The sequence below is a fragment of the Erinaceus europaeus genome, chromosome X, assembly GCF_950295315.1.
Source record: "Erinaceus europaeus chromosome X, mEriEur2.1, whole genome shotgun sequence".
NCBI classification, from domain to species: Eukaryota; Metazoa; Chordata; class Mammalia; order Eulipotyphla; family Erinaceidae; genus Erinaceus; species Erinaceus europaeus.
This window is the reverse complement of record NC_080185.1, coordinates 17,127,370-17,154,358: the sequence shown is the minus strand read 5'-3', so window position 1 is coordinate 17,154,358 and position 26,989 is coordinate 17,127,370. Positions and strand designations below refer to the sequence as shown.

The window sequence follows — 26,989 nt, the reverse complement described above, 5'->3', positions numbered from 1 at the left end:
TCTCCATTTCTCTCTGTCCTATCCAACAACGAACAGCATCAACAATCGCAATAATAATAACCACAACGAGGCTACAACAACAAGGGCATCAAAAGGGGGAAAAATGGCCTCCAGGATCGGTGGATGCATGGTGCAGGCACCAAGCCCAGCAATAACCCTGGAGGAAGAAAAAAAAAAAAAAAACCAAGGTTACTCCTTGGATGTTGTAGATCCCAGATCAGTGAGGAAGGAATCAGGTGGGTGATATCTTGAAGTGGAGGGAGGCTGCTAGTTGGTGCAGATACACACTGACTCACTTTTTCTGAGGGATACTTAATCAATATGGATCAGCATTTTATTTTACTTTATTTATTTTTATTTTTATTTGCCTCCAGGGTTATCGCCGGGGCTCAGTGCCTGCTCTATGAATCCACTGCTTCTGGAGGCTATTTTTCCCATTTTGTTGCCCTTGTTGTTATTGTTGCTGTAGTTATTGCCATTGTTGTCATTGCTGTTGTTGTTGGATAGGACAGAGAGAAATCCACAGAGGAGGGGTAGACAGAGAGGGGGAGAGAAACATAAATACCTGCAGACCTGCTTCACCGCTTGTGAAGTGACCTCCCTGCAGGTGGGGAGCTGGGGGCTCAAACCGGGATCCTTGCGCCAGTCCTTGTGCTTAACCCCCGCTGTACTACCACCCAGCCCCCATGGATCAGAATTTTTAAAAGTTTTTTTTATCTTATTTACTGTTGGATAGAGACAGAGAAAAATTGAGAGGGGAGTGGGAGATAGAGAGGAAGAGTGACAGAGAGACACCTGCAGCCCAGCTTCACTATTCATGAAGCTTCCTTCCCTGCGGGTGGGGACTAAGGGCTTGAACCTGGATCCTTGCACACTGTAATGTGTGCACTTAACCAGGTGCACCACCACCTGGCCCCTGGATCAAAATTTTTAATATGGAGCCAGACAGTGGCGCACCTGGTTGAGCATACATGTTAGCATAAGCAAGAACCCAGGTTCAAGGCCATGGTCCTCACCTGCAGAGGAGAAGTTTCACAAGTGGTGAGGCAGTGCTACACGTGTCTCTATCACTCTCCTTCTCCCTCTTCTTTCTCAATTTCTCTAAGTACTATCAAATTAAGTAAAGTTTGAAAAAGTCTTTTTAAAAAGTATTTTAATGCATATCCTTTGCCCCGGGAATTCTCTAGCTTTGATTTCATGCTTGGAGCTGGTCAGACACATGTGCCAATGTCTCTGTACAGAGTGTGCTCATGGGAGCAGACAGGAGGAGGAGGGTAGCCACCAACTAGGGGAAGGTTAGACCTTCTATAACTGTGAAATCAACAAGGCAGTGCACAGTGATTTCAAAGGATGCTGGTCTGAATTCACATGCAAAGGTCACCATGGATTTTCCCAGAAAAAAAAGGATGGGGAGCTGGCAGTGGTGCAGCAGGTTAAGCACACGTGGCATGAAGTGCAAGGTTGGTGTAAGGATCCCGGTTCGAGCCCCCAGCTCCCCTCCTGCAGGGGAGTTGCTTCACAGGCGGTGAAGCAGGTCTGCAGGTGTCATCTTTTTCTCCCCCTCTCTGTCTTCCCCTTCTCTCTCCATTTCTCTCTGTCCTATCCAACAACAATGACAGCAATAACAACAATGAGGACGATAAACAACAAGGGCAACAAAAGGGAACAAATAAAATAAATTAAAATTTTATTTTTAAAAAAAGTATAGAATGGCCCAATGTATGTAAGGTCATGTGTGAGCTCATACCATCCAGACATATGTAGATGGTCAGGCACCGTCCTGGGGTTTTGCATGTATGAAAATTTTGAGGACAAAATGACAATGGGACTTCAGAATCATGTTCATGCCTAAGAGGTGGGAAAACTCAACTATGTCAACTTGTTACACATTTTTGCCTTGAGCATGGCTGTTTGATTTAGTTCATTATTTACTCTTCTCTTGGTTTTCATTTTGTAAATTTTGAAAGAAATACATGCTCATTTCAGGAGAAGCACAAACTATGAGAAAGCATAAAGAAACAAAAAGCAGGGGTTGGGCACAACAACCGGTTGAGTGCACATATCACTATGTGCAAAGACCCAGGTTCAACTCCCTGATCCCCACTTGCAGGGAGAAAGCTTAACAATTGCTGAAGCAGTGCTGCAAATCTCTCTCTCTCTCTCTCTCTCTCTCTCTCTCTCTCTCTTTCTCTCTTTCCCTTTGTTCTAGAGAGAGAGAGACAGAGAGAGAGAGAGAGAGAGAGAGAGAGAGAGAGAGAGAGGGAATGGCTACTGGGATTGGTGGATTTTTCATGAAGGCACCAAAACCCACAGAATATTCTGGTGGTGAGGGCCGGGCGGTGGTGCACCTGGTTAAGTACTGATAGTACTAAGCACAGGGTCCTGCTCAAGGATCTGAGTTCAAGCTCCCACTACCCACCTGCAGGGGGAATGCTTCACAAGCAGTAAAGCAAGTCTGTAGGTGTCTCTCTCTTTCTCTCTCCTTCTTTTTCTCCTCCTCCTCTCTCAATTTCTCTCTGTAAAAAAAAGAAGGAAAGAAAGAAAGAAAGGAAGAAAGAAAGAAAGGAAATTGTTGTGATAAAAATAATAATAATAATAAAAATAAACAGGAACAGGAGGGGCCAGGTGGTGGCGCACATGAGTATGAAACTTGAGTATGAAACTCAAGGACCCCATACAATGATCCAGGTTTGAGCCCTCGGCTCTCCACCTGCAGAGGGCTCACTTCAAAGCCGTGAAGCAGGTCTGCAGGTGTCTTTCTCCCCCCAACCCTCTCTCTCTCTTTCCCCCTCTTCTCTCAATTTCTCTCTGTCTTATCCAGTAAAATGGAAAATGGCCAGCAGGAGCAGTGGATTCGTAGTACTCACACTGAGCCCCAGTGATAAATCTGGAGGCAACAACAAAAAAAAAAAAAAAAGAAGAAAGGAAGAAAGAAAGAAAGAAAGAAAGAAAGAAAGAAAGAAAGAAAGAAAGAAAGAAAGAAAGAGGAAAGAAACACCCCGTAGTGGTCTCAAGCATGAGGCCCCCAGTTCGATCCCTGGTACGACATGTATTAGAGTGATGCTCTGATTCTCACTCTCTTATTCTTGCTTTTCTTCTCTTTCTCTCCCATTAACAAATAAATCTAAATAGGAAAAATGATACCTAATTACAGTATTCAACAAGCACCATTGTTAACATTGTGGCATTTTTCCTCCCATCATTTTTGAGATCAGAATGTAGCTCTGAGAACATTTTGAAAGGAAGCACACTCACTTCCCATTAACAATAGCTCCTTGATAAGTGTGAAGAAAAACATGTCCAGGCTTCCAGTATCAAACTAGGGATGAAATAAAGTTAACAGGTTACATTTGCACATTGTATTTTTCCCTACCTCTAGCATTAATTCCAAATGGGCAAGATTGCATTTAAGACAACACAATGATAATCAAAGTAAAAAGAAAACTGACTGAAATATAAACATTGGATTACACAATGGATTCAATCAAATGGTCAGAGGCTGTTTCCTTATGAAAAGGAGGGTCTCTGGGGGTAGGGGGGAGGCTTAAAAATGCCTTTAGTGAATACAACAGTCTTCCTTCTGCTGACATGCTGTGATTGACAAGCTCGTTAGAATCGTTATTTGAGTGTTATGTAGAGACCAATTTGAAGGCATGGAAAGAAAACAAGATAAAAATCTGTCATCTGTCTCTAGTTCCAAAATCATTCAATAGAACAGATAATTTAAATGTCAGGGAGAAGCTTTTCAACCCCTTCCAGAAATATTGACATATTGTATAAGGAGTCTGGGCCTGATTAGTAATTTTGTCATTGTATTTTTCCATTATTAAGAGAGAGAAAAAACTCTGAAAGGCTTCACATCCGTTTTACCTGTTCAACAATTGTCCTGTTCAGTTAAAATTCCAAGTGAATTTATATTTAGATTTCAATAGTACATGTTCATCCTTGAAGGTTATAATTTGTTTTAAATAGCAGAGCCATCTGTCCTGTAATGGCTCACATGACTTTCATTATTGGAGACGTTGAAGTGGAAATTCTCCCACAAATACGCATCCTGCCGAACTGTTCTGCAAACATGAGATTTTACTCAGATACTTGTCTTACAAGGAAATTGTGTTAGAAGGATTCAGTAGTATCACTCAAATCTGCCACCTTTGTACAGGGGACCCAGCGATCATCTCCCGTCTGTTCATGAAGCCCTTATTCCTGCTAGTTTTCTCATCCACAATTGCTGACTTCTTGTTGTAATGGGTATATAAATTGTAACATTTTCCCTGTCCACAATTTTCAGCATATGAAGTTTGTGTAATATGCATTGTGGTTCGAGTCAAGAAGCTGAATGGGATCTGGAAAGGCACGTCTGTCAAATTTGCAGATGTCACACAGCTTGAAGATAGCGTGATTGCTAGAGATTATAGAATCAAGACTTAAAAGCTCTCAACTGGCACCGGGATGGCGTGATGGAGGTGACATGACCTTTTGTGACTGGATTCCTGGATCGCTGACTGGGGCCCATTGGTAGACCAGCAGTGCTACTGGGGTGACAGGTGGCTGCAGGATACCCATCTCCAGGGCTAGCCACTCATGTCTGTATGACCTGTTTTCCAGAAGAGTACTGGAGAAAGTCACAGGGGCTAGCTACCTGAACAGATGGCCTGATCATGTCTCTGAAAATCATGCTTCCAGGCTGGGAATTAAGGGTTCTGTCAGGAAAGGAAGGGAGGGAAGCTTAAGAATGGGGTAATATGCTGGTGAGGGTGAAGGGGTCAGTGTTAATATCTATTTATTTGTTTGTTTTACCAGAACAATGCTCTGGCTAGCAGGGTGCTGGGGATTAAACCTGGAACCTTTGGTACCTCAGCTTTTCCTCCAGCCCTGGGGTTCAGTATTTAAAATGAGTGCACATGTTACAATGAGCAAGGACCTAGGTTCAAGCCCCCAGTCACCACCTGCAGGAGGAAAACTTCACGAGTGGTGAAGCAGGTCTGCATGTGTGTCTGTCTGTTTGTCTGTCTGTTACTCTCCCTCCATATATATATATATATCCCCTTTCATTTTGATTTCTGGATGCCTCTATCAAATAAAGATAATATATATATATATATATATTAATCTTAAAATAAAAGGAGAAGGGGAGATGGGCAGTAGTGCAGCAGGTTAAGCACAGGTGGTGCAAAGCACAAGGGCTGGTATAAGGATCCCGGTTAGAGCCCCCAACTCTCCACCTACAGGGGAGTCACTTCACAAGTGGTGAAGCAGGTCTGCAGGTGTCTATCTTTCTCTCCCCCTCTCTATCTTCCCCTTCTCTCTCTATTTCTCTCTGTCCTATCCAACAATGACGACAACATTAATAACTACAACAATAAAAATCAATGAGAGTACAGGGACGGGCAGTAGGTAGCATAGTGGGTTAAGCGCACATGGTATGAAGCACAAGGATGCCGGTTAGAGCCCCGGCTCCCCACCTGAAGAGGGGTCACTTCACAAGTGGTGAAGCAGGTCTGCAGGTGTCTATCTTTCTATCTTCCTCTCTGTCTCCCCCTCCTCTCTCTATTTCTCTCTATCCTGTCCAGCAACAACAACAATAATAATAACAACAACGATGAACAACAAGGGCAACAAAATAGAAAAAGTGGCTTCCAGGAGCAGTGGATTCGTGGTGCAGGCACCGAGCCCCAGCAATAACCCTGGAGACAAAAAAAAAAAAAAATCAACAAGGGCAACAAAAGGAAATAAATAAATAAATATTTAAAAAAGAACCTAAAAAATAAAAAATAAAAGGAGAAAAATGTACAGGCTTCCCAATGCAGGGCATAGTACCTGGATTTGTTTGTGCCATTAATGGGCTGTGAGCCTGGCCATATCCCCCTCCTGTTCATCAGTTTTCTTCTATGTAAAGTTAAGGGGTCAGCTCAGATACTTTCAGAAAGTATCTGATTTCATTGCTTTGGATTGCATCTAATGCTATGTTTACTTTTGGTTTTGGTGTTGAGCCAGAGTCTTAAACATGTGAAGCATTCACTACCATCGAGCTATATTTCCAACTCCCCAAGCTCTCTTCTGTGGCTTAATAAACATCTAAGGATGCTTTACAGCTTCTCTTTGTGTGTTTATTTTAATTTTTTTTATATTACAAGATTACATGTCAACAGGGATTTAAATCCACACCATTCACACCACCAGAGTTGTGCATCTTCAGTCTCCCCACTGCAATCCACCACCACAGTTTCCCTAAGGTTGTAGAAATGGACCTATCTACAACTATCTTTTCACATTTATACATAGTTGCCCCCCTTTTTTCTGATTCAATCCTTTCTTCCCCTCCAAGCCACTCATGACAACAACCTTCATATGTCCCTCTCCTTTTCCTTCTCTCTCTCTGGGTGCTGATGCAGCTGGAGTTCAAAGCCCTCTTATCTTCATCCTATCACTTCTTCCCCACTGGGTGTATGGATCAAGGTTGTTTTTGGGGTGCAGAGGATAAGAGTTCTGGCTTCTGTAACTTCTCAATAGTGGTATGTGCCAACATCAGCATCTGTGCTGGGTGTTTTGACAGATGTGATCTCACATCATCCCCTCCACACTGATGGGTAGGGATGTCACCCCCCACCTTGTACAGACTCGATCACTGAGATTCGGGAAGGCCATCCCTTTTACAAGCTGGTACAACCTGGATGTGGCTGAGCTGAAGGAGGGACCCAAGTCCCCTGCTCCTAGAGCCCTTTCTACCATCTCTCTTCCTGTACCAACCCATTCCCACAGTAGCACCAAGGAAATTCATAAAAGCCACTGTCAGACCAGTCCTCAGAAATTATTTCCCAGGCACTCTTTTTTTATCTTTTTTCCTTTTTTGTGTAATTTAAAAAATATTTATTTAAAAAAGAAGACAGTAACAAAACCATAGGGTAAGAGGGGTACAACTCCACACAGTTCCCACCACCAGAACTCTGTATCCCATCCCTTCCCCTCATAGCTTTCCCATTCTTTAACCCTCTGGGAGTATGGACCCAAGGTCATTGTGGGATGCAGAAGGTGGAAGGTCTGGCTTCTGGAATTGCTTCCCTGCTGAACATGGGCATTGACAGGTGGATCCATACTCCCAGCCTTACCAAGCACTCTTAACCATTATACGCCAAACATTTCTGAGCTATCAAAATAATTGCACTAAAGTTTTTTTTCTTCAAAAAATGTCTGTTATCTTTATTTATTGGATAGAGACAGCCAGAAATTGAGAGGGTAGGGGGAGATATAGAAGGAGAGAGAGAGAGAGAGAGAGAGAGAGAGAGAGACACCTGCAGCACTGCTTCACCACTCATAAAGTTTTCCTGCTTTAAATGGTGACTGGGAAAAGTCTTTTTTTTCTACCTGGGCCCTTGAGTCTATGGGTTCCACTGCTCCTGGTGGATTTCTGCCCCTTTATTTATTTAATGTTTCTTTTAAATTTTGTCTTATTTATTATTGCACAGAGACAGAGACAATTGAGATGAGAGGTGGAGATAGAGAGGGAAAGAGACCTGCAGTCCTGCTTTACCACTTATGAAGTTTTCCCCCTGCAGGTGAGGACCAGGGTCTTGAACCTGGGTCCTTGTGCATTGTAATGTGTTCACTTAACCAGGTGCACCACCGTGGGGCCCCACTCCACTCTTTTAACTTTAGATAGAAAGGGGGGAGAGACACCACAGCACAGCTCCATTATTCCTTTTATTTTGCTGCCAGGGTTATCACTAGTGGTCAAGATCTGGCACTTTCCCACTGTTCCCAGCAGCCATTTTTTCTCTCCCCACCCCTATTTTTAATTTTTAATTTATTTATATTTATTTTTTCCCTTTGTTTCCCTTATTGGTTTTTATTGTTGTTGATGATGTTGTCGTTGTGAGATAGGACAGAGAGAAATGGAGAAAGGAGAGGAAGACAGGGGAGAGAAAGAGAGACACCTACAGACCTGCTTCACCTACTGTGAAGCGACTCCCCTGCAGGTGAGGAGCCAGGGGCTTGAACCAGGATCCTTCCGCTGGTCCTTGTACTTTGCGCCATGTGCGCTTAACCTGCTGTGCTACTACCTGACTCCCCCTATTTTAAAATTGTATTATCTTTATCTAATTATTGGATAGAGACAAGCAGAAATTGAGAGGGAAGTGGGTGGTAGAGAAGAAGACAGAGAGAGACACTTGCAACACTTCACCACTCTCAATGCTTTCCCTCCAGCAGGTGGGGACTGGGGGCTTGAACCCAGATCCTTGCTTACTGTAACATGTGCACTCAACTAGGTGCACCACCACCTGGCCCCTTCCCCATTTTATTGGACAGAACAGTGAGAAACTGAGAGGAGAGAGGGAGATAGAAGAGAGAGAATGAGAGACACTGCTTCATTGCTTGTGAAATGACCCCTCCCCCATCAACTCCTCTCTTCTCAAATTTTCTGTCCTATCAAGTGAAAAGAAAAAAAAAGTAAAAAAAAATGGCTGCCAGGAGCAGTGGATTTGTAATGCTAGCACTAAGCCCCAGTGATAACCCTGGAGGAAGAGAGAGGAGAAGAGAGAGGAGAAGGAGAGGGAGAGGGAGAGGGAGAGGGAGAGGGAGAGGGAGAGGGAGAGGGAGAGGGAGAGGGAGAGGGAGAGGGAGAGGGAGAGGGAGAGGGAGAGGGAGAGGGAGAGGGAGAGAGAGAGAGAGAGAGATGAGGAGGTATTCTGTGCTCTCTGCAGATGAAGGCAGCAAAGGAAGCCTGAGGCTATGAGCTCAATCTCTGGCACCCTGGAGTTCTAAGGGAGTTCTATGAATGGGAATATAGTGCTGTGTTGTCTCCTTTATGTCTCTTCCTCTTAAAACATAGAGTAATAAAATGGGGGGGGGGGTCGGGCAGTAGCGCAGTGGGTTAAGCTTACATGGCACAAAGTGCAAAGACCGGAGTAAGGATTCCAGTTCAAGGCCCCAGCTCTCCACCTGCAGGGGGGTCACTTCACAGTTGGTGAAGCAGGTCTGCAGGTGTCTGTCTCTCTCTCCCCCTCTCTGTCTTTCCCTCTCATCTCCATTTCTCTCTGTTCTATCCAACAACAACGACATCAGTAACAACGCTAATAATAATGAAAACAATGGTAAAACAGCCAGGATAACAAAAGGGAAAAAAATGGCCTCCAGGAGCAGTGGATTCCTGGTGTAGGCACCGAGCCCTGGCAATAACCCTGGAGGCAAAAAAAAAAAAAAAAAAAAGAATAACAAAATAGACTGTCAGGGCCTGGAGCTCCAGGTTGAGTGCACATGTTACCATGCACAAGGGCCCAGGTTCAAGGCCCCAGTCTCCACCTGTAGGGAGAAGCCTCATCAGTGGTGAAGCAGATCTGCAAGTCTCTCTCTCTCTCTCTCTCTCTATCCCACTTTTTTTTTTCTCCAGGGTTATCGCTGGGGATTGGTGCCTGTACTACGAATCCACTGCTCCTGGCGGCCCATCTTTTCCCCCTTTTATTGGACAGGACAGGGTGTAATTGAGGGAGAAGGGGGAGATAGAAAGATAGACACCTGCAGACCTGCTTCACCACTAACTCCCCTCCTCTCTCAATTTCTCTCGGTGCTATCAGATACAAAGATGAAATGGGGGGGGGGAGGAAAAACTATTGGAGTGGACTGTAGTTCAGTGGCATGGTGTAAGTGTGAGGCCCTGGGTTCATTCCCCAGCACCAAACAAACCCACAAGCATGAATCATTAAAATAAGATTATATATATATACATATATATACATATATATATATATATATATATATATATATATTGCCTCCAGGGTTATTGCTGGGGTTCGGTGGCTGCATCACAAATCTATTGCTGCTAGTGGTTATCTTTTCCCCATTGTTGTTGTTATTGTTGTTGTTGCTGCATAGGGACAGAGAGAAATGGAGAGAGGAAGGGAAGACAGTGAGGGGGGAGAGAAAGATAGACACCTGCAGACCTGCTTCACCGCTTGTGAAGTGGACCCCCCACTGAAGATGGGGAGCTGGAGCTCCAAAAGGATCCTTGTGCTGCTCCTTGCACTTCATACTATGTGAGCTTAATCTGGTGAAGACAATACTTTCCCCCCATTTTATTACTTTTTATTTTTAATTAATTAATTTCAATAAGAGAAGAAAATACAGAGAAAGAACAACCAGAACCCTGATCAGCTCTTGTTTATGATGTCACAGGGGACTGAACCTGAAACCTCATAGCCTCAGGTAGGAAAGTCTTTTGCAGAACCATTACACTATCTCCACCACACCCTAAATGCCTGCTTGAATACAAGGAAGTAGTTCATTCTCATCCTGGACTTATTAAAAAAAAAATCTGTGTGGCCCCAAAGGCAGCACAGTGGCTAGAACATTGGATTTAAAATCATGAAGTCTTGTGCTGTAGGTGTCTCTCTCTCTCTCTCCCCCTCCCTCTCTCTCCCTTTCCTCAAGATTTCTCCCTGTCCCTATCCAGCAAATAAATAAACTATATTTAAAATGGAGTCTTATGATCTAGGAGGTGGTGCAGTGGATAAAGTGTTAGACTCTCAAGAATGAGGTCTGAGCTCAAGCCCCAGCATCACATGTGCCAGAGTGACACGTTGCTTCTCTTTTTTGCAAATAGTGGATGAATCTTTTCTTTCCTTTTAAGGTAAAGGGAGAGAGAATCATAAAAGAGAAATTAAAAAGTGTAAAGTACAAACCCCATCACCACCTCTGAGTAACACACACACACACACACACACACACACACACACACACTACCTGAAGAGAAACACTGTAATGTTTTGGATCTTTCATTGACATCTTTAAAAGTAGCCCTCGGGGAGTCTGGCAGTAGCGCAGCAGGTTAAGTGCAGGTAGCGCAAAGCGCAAGGACTGGTGTAAGGCTCCCCACCTGCAGGGGGGCGTCGATTCACAGGCAGTGAAGCAGGTCTGCAGGTGTCTTTCTCTCCTCCCCTCTGTCTTTCCCTCCTCTCTTCATATCTCTCTGTCCTATCCAACGATGACAATGATGACATCAATAATAACAACAACAATAAGTACAACAATAAAACAAGGGCAACAAAAGGGAATAAATAAATATTAAAAAATAAAAAATAAAAGTAACCCTGGGAAGGACCAGAGAAATGATTCTGGGTCCACACTCCCAGAGGGATAAAGAATAGGAAAGTTTTCAGTAGAGGGGATGGGGGAGTTCTGGTGGTGGGAACTGTGTGGAAATGGTACCCCTCTTATCCTATGGTCTTGTCAATATTTCCATTTTATAAATAAAAATTGAGAGAGAGAGACAGACATATCATAGCATGACTCCACCACCTAGGGAACTTCTCCTGGTGCTTGATGTTTCCATGTAGTGCCAGGACTAGCACCCAGGGCCTTGTACATAGTTAAATAGACTGTCCTACCCCATGTTTACGTTGCCCACAGCCCCCACACACCCCTCCCCCACAAAGTTTGTTTTACCCAGAGCACTGCTCAGCTCTGGCTAATGATGGTGCTGGGGATTGAACCTGGGACTTCAGAGCCTCAGGTATGAGAGCCTTTTTGCAAGACACTACTTTTTAGCATTAAAAGTTGGTCTCTAGCAGTTCCCTGGAGTGGGTGAGATTGCTCCATAAAAAAAAGTAGATGGCTGCCAGACATGAGGCCCTGGGTTTGATCCTCGGCACCACATAAACACATCCTGTACAGACAGGTGGATCTCTGTGGATGGTGTAGTGGTGTTTCGGTGCCTCTCCCCCCGCCCCCGTCTCCCCTCTGTCTGTGCCTTTAACATTGCAGACTCAGCGTGGCTCAGGAAGGTGCTCAGCTGTGACAGTGATGTGTGTATGCAAGACGTAGGTCTGCTCCTTAACACCATCCACAAAAAATAAATCAAACAAATTAAAAGCCTTTCACCCCAAATGAGCTGAAGAAAAAGCTTGGATGCCTAAGAGTAAATTGCAGTTATGAAGGAAATCCAATTACAGGGAAATTGACAGCACAGGATGGAGAGAGAATGCTTGAAAGAGGACACAAAAGACGGTTATTAAGGAAATGCAGCAAACGCTGGGGGAGGCTTGCACTAAATGTTTTAAAAAATAACTGAAATTTGGGCTGGGGGGTGGTATACCTGATTAAGCACACAGATTAACAAGTGCAAGGACCTGGGTTTGAGCCCTCCATGCCCAATCTGCAGGGGCTATGCTTCACGGACAGTGAAGCAGGTCTGCAGGTATCTATCTATCTTTCTCTCCCTATCTCTGTCTCCCCGTCCTCTCTCAATTTCTCTGCCCGAGACAATAATAATAATAATAATAATAAATTTGAAATTCCACTTCCAGCTCTGTTTGGCCCCTAGTTTGCTGGATGGTGAAAGGGATGCGAATGAGTGGGGCTAGGGAGACAGTATAATGGTTATGCAAAAAGACTCTCAGGCCTGAGGCTCTGAGGTCCCAGGTTCAGGCCCCAGCCCCACCACAAACCAGAGCTGAGTAATGCTTTGGTTAAAAAAAAAAAAGTGCGAGGGCAGATAGCATAATGCTTATATTTCCATTCCAGGTGATTCAATTCCTAACAAAGTCCCAAAACCTAGATATAGACCAGGTCCCATGAGATAGAGCATATGTTCACATGTATCCATAAACTAGGGCAAAATATATACCTGAAAGCAAAAGTACACAATAGACTGCAGTGAATACCCCCCCAACACTTCATCTGCACTATTCCTGCTTCCACAGAGCCCCACCCTACTAGAGGCAGGCTAGGAGTATGGATCGACTAGTCAACGCCCATGTTCAGCAGGGAAGCAATTACAGAAGCCAGACCTTCCACCTTTTGCATCCCACAATGACCTTGGGTCCATACTCCCAGAGGGATAAGGCATGGGAAAGCTATCAGGGGAGGGGATGGGATATGGAGATCTGGTGGTGGGAATTGTGTGGAGTTGTAGCCCTCCTATCCTACGGTTTTGTTAATGTCTCACTTTTTAAATTTTAAATATATATATAGAGAACTAGTGTCCTAGTTAAGTGCAGACTCTTGCCAGCATGTGGGTGTCCCAAGCCTGGATCTACCAGACTGCATGATCTTGGTTTGTGACTGTTTCCTTACCTGTAAAATGAAGGTGTGCTAGCATAGATTTCATCAACTTGTTGGGATTACGTGAAAAGTCATTAGCACATGACTTTGTGTTAGTATGCTTCTAATTCTGCTTCTAAAAACCCCTTCTGTTTCATTTGGTTTAATCCCCCCTGCTTAACACTGTATTCTATTTACATAACCACTGTTAACTAAGCACCACCCTCCCTCCAGGGCATTGGTGGTTCAGTGGTAGAATTCTTGCCTGCTCCGCCCCCTCTTCTTGTCACACCCTGATTTTCACCAGTCACTTTTCTCTCCACATCACATCCTGTTTACACCCTACTTGGCAAGTATATTAGTTTTAGTTTAGCTTAGCTTGGTTTAGATTGTGCTGTGTTCTACATGAATAAAGAGATACTATGTACAGCTCAGCCATGAGTCCCGGGTCATTTGTCTCCCATCAGCGAAGCCAGCCCGACAACTTTGGTCATTTTACTGGTGGAGAATGTTCTTGTAAGTTGATGGACAGACCAAAGAAGCAGTAGGCAGTCTAGCTCCTTCCAGCTAGTGTCCCTTCCCACCCGAAGGAGCAAGGCTACAGACCTGCTGCTAGTAGGCATTTGTGCAGTTCCTTTGGGCCAGCGGGCTGCCTCTGGGAAGACTTGCTTGAGCAAAACTTTTTTTTTTTTTTTAACCACCAGGATTATTGCTGGGGCTTGGCGCAGGCACTACTAATCTGCCACACCTGATGGCTATCTTTGCTTTCTTACTTTCCCCCCTTATTTTAGACAGGACAGAGAAATTGAGAAGGGGGGTGGCAGAGAGGAAAGGAGAGAGACACCTGTAGATTTGCTTCACCGCTCGTGAAGCCTCCCCCCTTGCAGGTGGAGAGCAGGGGCTTGAACCTGGGTCAGTGTGGACATGGTAACATGCACTGCACTGGGTGTGCCGGCATTCAGACCTCCACAGCAACTTATCTGTGAGCAGTCCACATCTCCTTGGTTATCCATGGCTGGGTTAATGAGTCAGATAAATGCACAAGTGCTGTGACAGACGATGGAAGGAACTCAAGAGGATTAAAAGAACAGAAATAATCCAGGCGGAAAATGTCACATATTGGAAGATTTCACCCATAGACATAACATAAAGCAGTGGATACTAAGTCACTGAGAGGAAGAGAAGGATGGGAGAAAGGATGGAGGCTAGGAAGGGTGGTGGCCTTTGTTGTGCTAATTTTTTTTCTTTAATGGGAATTAAGTTCTTCTTTTCCCCCAACAACTATTACTAGAATTCAGACCTTCATGTTTCATGAGTGTGTGTCTAGCACTTCAGCCAAGGACACACCGAGTAGTGCTGAACTATAAAGTCTGTGCATTTTTATTGAAGGGCCTTCTGTCCAGTTTCCACGGGGGCTGAACCAGTTGGCATTTCCACCAGCGGTGTAACAGAGTTCCTTATGTCCATGTCCTCGCCAACACCTGTCATCTGTTGCCAACACAGATCATCCTCACAGGTGTGAAGTGGTATCTCACTTTGGTTCATACTTCACCTGTCCCTATTGTGCTGCGACTCGGAGGAGAGAGAGAAGAGATCCAGAGCGGAGAGGGAACACAATTCTTTATTTGCGTGGGCACCTCAGAGTCGGATGAGAGCGCAGTGGTTTGGGCCACGTGGAGCTAGCCAAAATGGCCGCCTCGCACAGCACCCTTTTCTGCGTCTAACCACTGCTGTGAAAACCGGGCAAGAGAGAGAGAGAGGAGCGGAAGAAGGGCTTTATAGGGCAAAAACCGGGAGTGACGAGCTGGGACAGGATTGGTTGGGAAGGGCACTTCAAGAATATCGTATTAACTCTAGCGGGAACTGGCACTAGCCTGAGGGGACATCTGGACAGCACCTAATGATGAGTGATGCGGAACTCCTTTAACTGACAAGCGTTCTATAAAATAATTCTAGTCCTCTCCCTCAACTAACCAGTACTCACCACTGCCCCGGCCCCACAAGACACGAGTTCAGATGAGGATCGAGAATGGAACTTTTAACTCAGACCTCACCACCAAACACAGCACACTTCCCTTGACAGAAGAAAGAAGACATACCAAATGTAGGTCAAAGGATAACAGGATTACAGAGATGAGATGTAAAGACATAGGTGTAAAGAAATGTAATGCAACCAGCTATAGTGCTGCGACTTCCGTTTCTTAGCAGTGAAGAGAGCTGGATTTAAGAAAAGGAACTTGGTGGGTGGTGGTGGTGGTGTGCCTAGCTGTGTGCACCCAGTACCATGCACGAACACCCGGGTTCAATCCCTGGCTCCCCACCTGCAGGGGGAAGCTTTACAAGTAGTGAAGCAGGTCTGCAGGTGCCTTTTTAAAAAAATCTATTTTAAGATTTTATTTATTAATGAGAAAGATAGGAGAGAGTAAGAACCAGACATCACTCTGGTACACATGCTGCTGGGGATTGAACTTAGGACCTCATGCTTGAGAGTCTAGTGCCTTAGTCACTGTGCCACCTCCCAGGCCACTGCAGGTGCCTCTCTCCCTATTTACCCCTCCCCTCTCAAGTCCTCTCTGTCCTATCAAATAAAAATAGGAAATAAAAAAAAGGGAAAATGGTCACCGGGGGCAGTGGAGTTATAGTGTTGGCACTGAGCCCCAGCAACAACCCTGGTGGCAAAAATAAATAAATAGGGACGTGGAATCAGGTGATATCTCAGGAGGTAGCTCCCCGGGTAAGGCACGGAGGGTTCAGCTTTGGCACCACATATGAGCACCAGGCAGCATGAAGGGGCAGAGCTCTGTGGATGGCGCACTGCTCTCTCCCCCACCTTAATTATATGAAATGAAAAATGTAGGGAAGTTCACTCAGTAGTATGGTGTGTGCATAAGGTCCTAGGTTCATTCCCTGTTGTTACATTAAAAAACAAAAGGCAGGGGTGAGCAGTAATGCACCGGGTTAAATGCACAGTGTGAAGTGCAAGGACTCACGGAAGGATCCCACTTTGAGCCTGGCTCCCCACCTGCACAAACGGTGAAGCAGGTCTGCAGGTGTCTGTCTTTCTCTCCCCCTCTCTGTCTTCCCCTCCTCTTTCAATTTCTCTGTCCCATCCAAAAGCACAATAACAACAATGGGGAAAAAAAGGAGGGGGGGGTGCATTGCATCGAAGAAAGACTCGGGTGAGGGGAAGGGTTCAGGTCCCGGAACATGATGGCAGAGGTGGACCTAGAGGGAGTTGAATTGTTATGTGGAAAACTGAGAAATGTTACACATGTACAAAGTGTTGTATTTTACTGTTGACTGTAAACCATTAATCCCCCCAATAAAGAAAAAAAAAAAAAAAGAAGGGGCATCAGCTGGGGCCCTAGTTGGGGCGTCCTGGGATTCCCACACAAGCACGATGAGCCTAGACCTTTAATAGATCCCTCTCTGCATTATCACTGGCCATCTCCACCAGGAACAACACAAATAGACCCCTTTGGGGGGCCCCATAGGACCTTGCCCTCAATGTGGATCAACAGTAGTAGAGAATGTTCCATCCTCCGAAGGGGGGCTGAATAACATACTCTATCTACCGCCTGAAGATGGGTCCTGAATTTGATGTAACTCGGAATGTTCCTACTCATGACCACAGAATGCAAGTTCAGACCTACAGGGATGTAGAGGTTACACAGGCTCTTATGCTGAATATGGGCCCCAGATCAAATCAATGGGATTTGCAGTCAACAGTATTTATACATATTTATTTTGGAGTTACTTTCTTCCCTGATCCAGCTTTCTAGCCCTTTTTCCAGCCATGACATCATCTCCCCAGACAATAAAGGGTTCACCTGTATATCAGATGTCAGGCTCAGGCAAAACTAATAAAGTTATGGGCCCTTTGGAATATACCTAAAAAAGACCTACTAGCTACTTGCAAGACAGAGACCCCAAATCTTCACCTGCAATATTCCAGCCTTTAGTTTCCTGACTAGTCAGCAATTTGTATGGCTTTATATGTTAACTCTTTTTCAGCCACCAGGTTCCAGATGCTACCATGATGCCAACCAGACTTCCCTGGACAGACAACCCCTCCAGTGTGTCCTGAAGCCCTGCTTCCCCAGAGCCCTGAACCACTAGGGAAAGAGAGAGACAGGCTGGGAATATGGATCAACCTGCCAATGCTCATGTTCAGCCGGGGAGCAATTACAGAAGCCAGACCTCCCACCTTCCGCACCTCATAATGACCCTGGGTCCATACTCCCAGAGGGTTAAAGAATAGGGAAATTATCAGGGGATGGGATATGGAGCTCTGATGATGGGAACTGTACCCCTCTTTTATTTATTCCCTTTTGTTGCTCTTGCTTTATTGTTGTAGTTATTAATGTTGTTGTTGTTGGCTAGGACAGAGAGAAATGGAGAGAGGAGGGGAAGACAGAGAGGGGGAGAGAAAGATAGACACCTGCAGACCTGCTTCACCACCTGTGGCATGACTCCTCTGCAGGTGGGGAGCTGGGGGCTTGAACCAGGATCCTTACTCCAGTCCTTGCACTTTGTGCCACCTGCGCTTAACCCGCTGTGCTACCACCCGACTCCCCGTCCCCCTCTTATCCTATGGTCTTGTCAGTGTTTCCATTTTATAAATACATTTTTTTAAAAAAGGAAGGGGGTGACTTTCACAAAGCTTTGAGTGGAGAAGGAAACGGGTCAGAATAGAGGTAGAGCCAGGGGAGAGAAATAGCAAGAGGGAGAGGTATACACACATACATATCTGCACACATGCACGCACACATCCCGATACCTTTGGACCATGCTTCGACCCTTTGTAAAGTCCCTGTGTCTTTGGCTACTTATGAACCACATAATTTCAAAGGGCTTCAGAAAGACACCACAAGACACCAGGGCCACCTCTATGTGCACTGACTTGGTTGAACTTCTCTCTATAGATCAAGTGACAGTCTTACTCAAACCTCATACACATATAACTACCCAATATTAGGTTTTGCACTAAAATGCCAGTAACTCTTAGAGAAATGGTCAATCTTCTGTGAGATGTACTGGTAGAGGAAATGCATTTATTTATTTTCCATCACCAAAGAAAGTGTTTCCGTGTCACTTAGTTCAAAGCGAATCCCCCCCAAACAGAGACTGAAATATCAATCATATCATACCAAAGTTTATTGATTACATCAAACAAAAAAAATCTCTGTAATGAAAAAGGCAAGTTGCATTCATAAAAGATGGCATTCACATTCATTATAGAAAGCAACAACATAGATTTAAAAAATTGCTTATGTGAAAAATGTAGTAATGCAGTCCCATTTTGCAAGCTGAAAAATGATTTTGTCAATACTTGCATAAAATCTGCACATTTATACACTGCGGGGTTATTTAAAAAAATCCCATCACTAAATTATGATGACTTTTGCGAAGTTAGGCTTACATTTATATTGTTGCTGGTGTCTAGGTGGTAGATAATGGAATTCATGTTTTCAGATTAGTAGGCAACAATGGACAACAGTTGTGAAAAATGCTTTGATATCCAAATGCATTCAAAGGATGTGTCTATGATCCTAGTAGTCCATGTAGTACTAGGAATACTGGACGGTTCACTTCAAATGATCCCATCTGTTAATCCACAAGAGCCCCTTTTTTAGCTCATTTATAAACTATTTTTCGAAAAGTAAAGTCTGTTTTTTTGTAAGGATTTGGGCCATGACGGTACACATTGTTGTCACTGCGAGATTTCTCTGCTGTGATACTGTACACTGACACATGGCTCAGCAAGCCACCTTACTCATCATCTGCCTGGCAGCCAGGGATTGTATCTATCACCAGTTTTATTTCCACTAGCCTGGACATTCTGATTTTGCCAGATCTCTAACGGTTGTGCATTACACAAGCCTATTTATTGTAGTTTTCCTGTTTGTATTCACAGTCCCTGCAGTTCTTACATAAAACAGTAACAATACACCAACAACCATAAAAGCAGCAGCAACAATAAAACACCAAATGCTTTCCTGGGTGGACAGTTTAGCTCTTTGGAATAGGCAATGAACATAGAGACACTGTTTCCAGCAGACTACCTTAAATACAGGCTTACCAGAACACAGTGAGCTGTCAATGACACCTAACAAAATACTAAAAATAACACTTGATTGACAGGAACAAATGAAATGGGTTCATAATCAGGGAATGCACTTTGATAACCGAAAATATAACTTTTTTGAGGATTTAAGAAAAATCACACCTACATATTAGCACAAAATTATATGGAAGAATCAAATGTGCCGTATGGACTAAATACATACATCAGTTCAATATAAACACTAAGAGGACAGGCGTGCCAAAAAGACAACTCAAAGGAAACTGAATGAAGACACTGTTGGAAAGGCCATTTTGATCTAGTAGTCATTAACAGCCAAAAAAAAAAAAAGTGTTTGATTTTTAATAATTAAAGACATTTCACATTTTTATGTTTGAAAATAACTCACTAGGAGGCTAAAACCACCTCCCAGTCCAGTAAGTTAAGAACTTTACCAAGGTGAAGCACATGGTTTCGAGTTTAGACCATCACCCTAGCCAAGTTTGCTAAAAAACAACATTCAAGTTCAGAATCATGGCTCTGTAGGCTCAACCTGGTACCACAGCAGGAGGGACACCTACAAAAAAGTGCTGTGTAGATGCACAAACAAGACCTCTTTCAAATAAAAAACGTTAAATTTCTAATAAACTAGTTTTCCTTCTTTCCCTCTCTCTTTATCTCTACACACACACACACACACACACACACACACACACACACACACACACACACACTATAAAAGACATGTTCAGAATGGCTTCATTTTTTGAGTAACTATGGTTTTTCCCACTTTAACCTTAGGCTTCAATAAAACTTATAAGTCTTTTTATACAGTAACTATTTTGGGGGGATCTTAAGATGATTGCAAATGCTTTACTTTCAAATCTTATAGCTAGAGACCCCTATTCATTAAGTGGGGTTTAACTTGTAAGAACAAAAATACTTTTTTTTTTGGTGTACACACACACACACACACACACACATGCACGCACGCACGCACGCACGCACGCACACACACACACTCCCCAAAAAAATCCATGGTAAATATTCCTTCCACATAAGTGCTCAAGTTATCTTTTTGGCAAGGATATTCTAAGGATACAAAATTAGCATGTCGATGAACAGAAAGGATTAAAACTACCCTATTGGATGCATTAGTATCACTTAGTCCTCTTGTATTTTCAAGTATTCCTTTTAGATGCTTGAAAAAGTACGATTATCATTCAGCAGGAACAAGAAATATGATCCAAACAGCCTATTTCTTCTGCCAGGCAAACAAAAGGAATATTAGCAAAATCTATTCATTCCCATGGCATAACTTCTACTTTATACTATTGTAGTGAAATCCATTCACAGAGCATGGGTTAAAAGAGCACCCATTTGGTAGTTATATTATTCTATCTAAAACCAGAAATTCTAAATATTCTTGCTTTCAACTTTCACATAATTTGTAACTTAGAACTTTGGCCCGAATGGCTACTTAACAATAACTGTAAATGCTGAAGAAAGTCATTTGGTATTTGAATGGACATTTATTCTGAATCCTAGACACAAGACAGTGGTTTACTTTGTTGCATATTGGGTATCCTGAGATGGTAACTTTGTGTAGCTGTTCCTCATGCGTTGTTTCTTAGCTGTAACCACTGTCAATATGCTTGTAGGACAGTAACATAGGTAGTTCAAGATTCGGATTCTGAAAGATTTTAAAATATAGAGTTAAAACATTTACTAATAATGGGAAACCATTTGCATAGCATTTTCAAAAATAAATCAAGTAGTAAATCATGTTATGAGAGTAAAGGAACTGTTTTAGGAAGGTGCCAAGTTTTATTCACATGCAGGGAGGGGGAAAGGGAATGCCACAATAGCCTCTTTTTTTTTTTTTTTTTTTTTTTGATTCTTTTCTTCATTTGTCAGCTGAATAGATACAGACTTGCCCTTTGCTTTTGGACTGCTCCAGGGTTATTCTAATAATTGTTACCACTAAGGCTATCTAGCACAGTGGAGGCTCACTCATTTAGGAACCCTCCTCCTGAGCTCTGAGCTCCTTGAAAACATTTATTTCTCCATTTCAAGCACCTAGCACAGTGGCTTAGAACACGGTGAATGAATGAATCGATTACTTTTGTTTGGATAATTTTGACTGAGAAACTCCAAAGGGAGGTACATGCATCTGTTTTCAAGAACTGGTATAAAAGTATTTTTCCGTTACAGAAACACATTTCTCTGATAATATTGCAGTTAGTTTTCTTTTTGGTAGATCATGGACCTGAGTCAATGGACTCTTCCATTTTTTTTTTTCTTTTAGAAAAGGAACCAGACATTTCCCAAAGAAATCTGCAGTTCTGATTCTATTCACTTGATTACATGATTAATAAAATCATGTAAATGTTAGTATCAATATTGTTAAAATATAGTAACAGCTCTAAAAGCCAACCTTTTGACACTGACTAGTAGAGGGTCTTAAGGAGAGTATGCTCATCTTTTCTGATTTGGGGGTACCCTTCTTGTTAACTCCTTGAGAATATCTTCTGTTCCTTTTTATGTGTCATGTTCTTATATTGGTTCTGCAGGTTACTCTCTGTAAGGTCATGGCAATTAGTCAGAATAAAGCTGCCACTTAGACCAAGAATTTCTGAAGGGAGTCAGCAACATAGGGGTAAACTCAGTGGCAAAAACAAATAGTTAAAATTCAGTGGCAAAATATTTTTCATGGAGGAGAAAAATTGCCCGCCAAGAAGATATATGCCTGGGAGGAGGACTACAAACAGAAGCAAACCAACCTACTCAGTTCCAGGGTAGGCAAGGAAGGATTTAAAGCCCTGGAGAGACCAAAAGCAGTAGCAGTGTCTTGCTATTTATCCAGCCATGTCCCCCCAACCACAGACCAAACTAAAGAAAGCAATCCAGGGGGATACATCAGTAACCAGAAACAGTATGGCTAAATGAACTGGCATAGCTTAGAACAAGGCTATCTGGGACTCAAAGATGGGAAGACTCTGAAGGTTACTAGGAACCTCTGAGGGGGTAAAAGGGAGCAGGAGAGTTGCTCAACATAGATAGAAAGATGCTGATGGAAGGAAAATGAGTTGGCCTCTAAATTACAATGCAGATGTAGACTGCAGTGAATGAACTATAGTAGTGAAAATAATCCATGATTCAACTCTTTAGTTCAGTTTGTATTCTTTGCCAGAGGGTGAGGAAACTGTCCACTGATGAAGGGGTGGAGGTGGGTGTCAGGGAAGGGGGGGAAAAACAGGCCTAGAAGGCAGACTCAAAATTGTTGACTTCTAAGTCAACAGTTATGCAATTTCTCTCACGTGTATCAACAGATGGCCTTGCCCTAAGATATAGAAACTGGCTTCCAAATTGATAAGCCTGGAAACTCAATCCATTAATGACTTTAAATTACCATGGTGGATACAAGAGCCCAATAGTGGGAAACATACATTCCATGAGGAGGCATTCTGAACTCAACAGTATCATCAATGGCATATTAAATCTTCCCCTTTATTTTTTTTTGGGGGGGCAAGTTCAATATGAAGCCTCCTATAAAATTAGATTAGTATCCCCCTGAATGACTAAGGGAAGATTTCACCTCTGAAAGTTGAGACATTTAGCTTGAATAAAACTTGGCATTTACAGCAATGATTAGATTGGTTCATTAATGTATTATATTTGGGAATCAGACATTTACAAGGACACTAAGTGGATACCTGCAACCACACAGACACAGCACACGGAGGTAAAAACAACACTGAATTATTTCCACATAATTCCCGAGACAACATGCAATGCTAAACTGACTTTGTTATACAGATGCAATTTTGGAATATTTATCTCCATGTTTTTCAAGTGATCTTTATCAATTTAAATGGTGTTTCCTGATTGGTATTAATAGGCATTTCCACATGGTAGCACCACCATGACAATTTGAAATTAAGTGTATTGTATTATTAACCTTCAGCTCTAGAAGATGCCCAATATTTGATTTGTGGGTTTAGCCAATTATATACAGGTTTTCCCCATATTCCAAAGAATGCATCTATATATATATTTTTTTTTTGCAAAGGATAGTATAAAGTTCACCACACCAACAGAAGAAAAAATTTAGAGTGATGTTTTCATTTTTTTTCTTTATAATGCTGTTAATCTGTTTCTTTAAAGCCAGCCCATTTGTTTAACACTAGGTACCTGTTACAATATATTAGATTCGTCTGAGAATGTTCGTAAAAGAAGAGGTCTGACTGAAGGTCTGGTGGATAATGAGTCAGATGCCTTTTTACAGCTCAGATTTCTCTGTAATAGTGAGGTAAAAATACTTAAAGCATTTGAAGATCGGTTAACCTACTTGGTGATAACAACGTAGGAAAAATATCACTTCCTACAGACTACTCTTCTGCAATGCAAAACACTTGAATGAATACATTTTAAAAAACCTAAGTCTTCCAACTTGAATTGCTTTCATGGGAAGGAGTATACAGACATTAGTAGTATGCGTCAAACTCGGGATTGTGAGATGGCACTGACAGGTTATGCGGTAGATGAGTCAATGTGGTTTGATTAGTAAACCTTACCATCCTTTTGGTGAACGCCTCTGAGAGCTGTGCTGGTTCAGAGTGTGTACTGAACAAAGAGACACTTGTGCAAAACTTGCTTGTCTTGGTGAACAGATTAGCTGTAACACGCCATGGCTACTAGTGCATACCAGGAGTCAATAGGACTAGAAACGGACAGTCCAAGCTTTTGAAAAATCACTTCCTCTCCATGTGACAATTTGAGAAGGTGAACAAATGATTAAAGGAAAATGAGAAAACACTCTTCCATCTTGAGAGAAGATATAAAATGAGTCATGAGAAGTAATTTTTCATAAAGAATCAGAAAATGGTGTCAAGCAAATGAGAATGCAAGCAAGTCGGTACATTAAGAAAGGAAATCACCTTATTCACTCCAAGAGAAACTGTGATTGCTGGAAGTTTGAGAAAGCATGAAGATAGTAGATGTTCCTGAGGAAGGGAGGCGTTTCGTTACCTTGTTCACAATTGCACAAAGGGTGGAAAATTGCAGTAGAAAAGAGAAATGCAGAAACAAACAAAACAAAACAAAACAAAAAGTAAATATTCTCTCATTTAAAAAGAAACCCTGAGAATTTGAAGTTGAAATGATATGTTAGTTTCGGAGACATTACTTTCTACAGTAAAAGTAGTCCATTAGGAATAGTCTATTATATGTGCAGACTATTATTATTTTTCTATATATCATTTAAAAATTAATTCGTGAATGGGGAACTGAGTATTTTGATTAAAATAAGTAAAAACTAAGCTTCTCATGAACAGAGGTTTACCTACTCTCATCATTTCACTAACCTGCATTTGTTCAAAAATCTGTTAGTCGGAGACAGGGTCCAGAGTCCATCACCCATATATCTCGAGGGAACTGTCTCCCTCCCTTATTCACTAACACTGACAAAAGTCTGAAGAGACTAGTGGTCTAGGGCAACTGCAGGTTACAAACCCAACAGATACTAACACAATGGGAAAACACAGAGAAAAATCACACTGCAGCCCTGTCTACCCTCTAGACATTATGTTACTCTAATATAAATTCCCCTCACTTTTCTTATATAATCTCTTAAAGAGGTAGGTCAATGAGTTATGGATTTTGCTTTTGTACCACCTAGAAAAAAGTCCGATTTGATGACTTCAACTAACTAGCTGACAGGTTTTGCCCAAGTGAAACAGAAGACAAGTGCTTAACTATGGGCATTGATGCAACAATTCTGCTATTGAGAGTACTCATGTTATCTACTTAGTGACTAATAAAAATAGGTACTCAAAAGAAACCAGCTAGTACAATTATCCATCTGAGTCTAATAAACAAAGTCTAAAAGGCAAAAAGTTTGGCATAGTCACATGTTTTGACATAACTATGATTTCACCTGTTCATAATTTACATTACATGAAGAAAGTTGGTCACATGTTGAGGATAACATGCAAATTACCAATAAAGCTAGAAAAATAGATGTTCAGTCTTTGAGAGAAAAAAGTTAAGCTCTGTGTTGAACTTTGTGGGCAGAAACTTTACAACCAGACTCCCATGATACCAAGCACAGCCCCTACCCCCATGTTAACTGAACGAATCTATTTCAGACAGCAACTAGAAGCACCTTTCAGTGATACTCAACAACTCATATTCAGCTACCAGTGATAAGAGCATTGCTATAAAACAGAAATTTTAGGGGTTGATCAGGCTCCTTTAGAAAGGGGGGGGGAATACAGAAGGTACAGAAAGTAGAGAACACGGAAAGAGTAACCAAAGAAGTCATAAGTTGATACAAGTAGCAACTGGGGGAGGCACAGAGGAAGGGGTAGGAGGGCTAGGAGATTATGAACTGAAACAGTGTGACAAGTCCACATTCTCTGGCTTTGACACTGGCTCAGAGAACAGGATGTCAAAGAGGTCAATATGCATAAAGGTCCATCTCTACAGCCATGACTTTAGCATTCCACTTTCTTTCTGTGCAACATGCTTCTCAGGGTCTCTAACCTCAGAATTCACAGTTGTATGTGACACTGTCAGAATTAATAGTAATCGTCACTGTAACTATTGGTATCAAAGGAATAAATTGCAGCCTCCAAAATTTTTTAAAGGGCTTTTACTTTCTGGGTATTTTGCTCAGACAGCTGATATTCTTCCTTGCCCTTACATCCTGAAAGAGCTCCCTGCTAAAGGGAGTGTTTATTATTTGTAGGAAAACAAAAACAAACAAACAAAAGCACCCACGCTAGGCATGGCTTTATGGCTGGGTCTATACCTATTAGATGAAAGTGTTCTCATGTACAAAGCCAAGCTTCCCTTTTGCTCTTGGTAATTTAGAGGTATGGGGAAATACCTTGTATTGAAAAGGGGAAGTGATATTTGCTACCAAGTCAACAGCTCCAACTGCACTAGACTGACTATGACAGAGCCCAACACGTGGGCTGAGAAGGGACAGAGCTTTTACTGAACTATCTGCAATCTTAAGCATCCTGCTGCTCCACTCCACTGCTCAGCACTCAAAGGTAGAGTCATCTTATCGTGTCAGCTGTATGAACTGCTGCACTGGTATTTTATGTGGTGATAAAAGTCCTGTGGTCCGGGAGTCAGGCGGTAGCGCAGTGTTGGTTAAGCACACGTGGCGCAAAGCACAAGGACTGGTTCGAGGCCCCGGCTCCCCACCTGCAGGGGAGTCGCTTCACAGGTGGTGAAGCAGGTCTGCAGGTGTCTCTCTTTCTCACCCCCTCTTTGTCTTCCCCTCCTCTCTCCATTTCTCTCTGTCCTATCTAACAATGACGAGATCAATAATAACTACAACAATAAAAAAACAACAAGGGCAACAACAAAAGGTAAAATAAACAAATAAAAAACATCCTATGGTCCTTTTATTATTATTTTTTTTTATTGCTGCCAGGTCTTTGTACTACTTTTTTCTTCTTTATTTTTTCCCAGACAGAGGGTGAGAGATAGAGGGAGGGGTATCCACAGAGGAGAGTGACATCACAGGATCACTCCACTACTTATGAAGCCTCCCCTTTTGCATGGTTCTCCCATGTGGGGGCCAGGAACTCAAATTTGATCCTTGCACATACTCAAGAATGTGTTTTACTCAGTGAGACATCTCCTGACCCTCTATGGTCCTTAATTACAAGAGTTTTAGTTTGACAATTAAACTCACCACAGAGAACATAGGGGAGGAGCTATGTACCTCCAGTGATATGCTGCAGTGAAATAAGAGACGGAACCAGTTTTGAAGACACTAGACTCACTCGTTTAGTGCTAGGGATCAAACCCAGGGCCTCATACATGCAAAACATGTGTTCTGTCACTGAATCCAACTCTAACCCCAGAATT

At 42.7% G+C, this 26,989-nt stretch overlaps 1 long non-coding RNA gene across 1 annotated transcript; it reads right to left on the bottom strand.

Moving 5' to 3' along the window:
* Positions 1-18,170: 18,170 nt before the first annotated feature.
* LOC132535826 (uncharacterized) lies at positions 18,171-24,792 on the bottom strand. Its single transcript, XR_009547556.1, has 2 exons — positions 24,040-24,792; positions 18,171-20,792 (listed from the first exon to the last, which is right to left on the bottom strand). It is a non-coding gene; the product is annotated as an uncharacterized LOC132535826 (long non-coding RNA).
* Between the last annotated feature and the right edge of the window lie 2,197 nt (positions 24,793-26,989).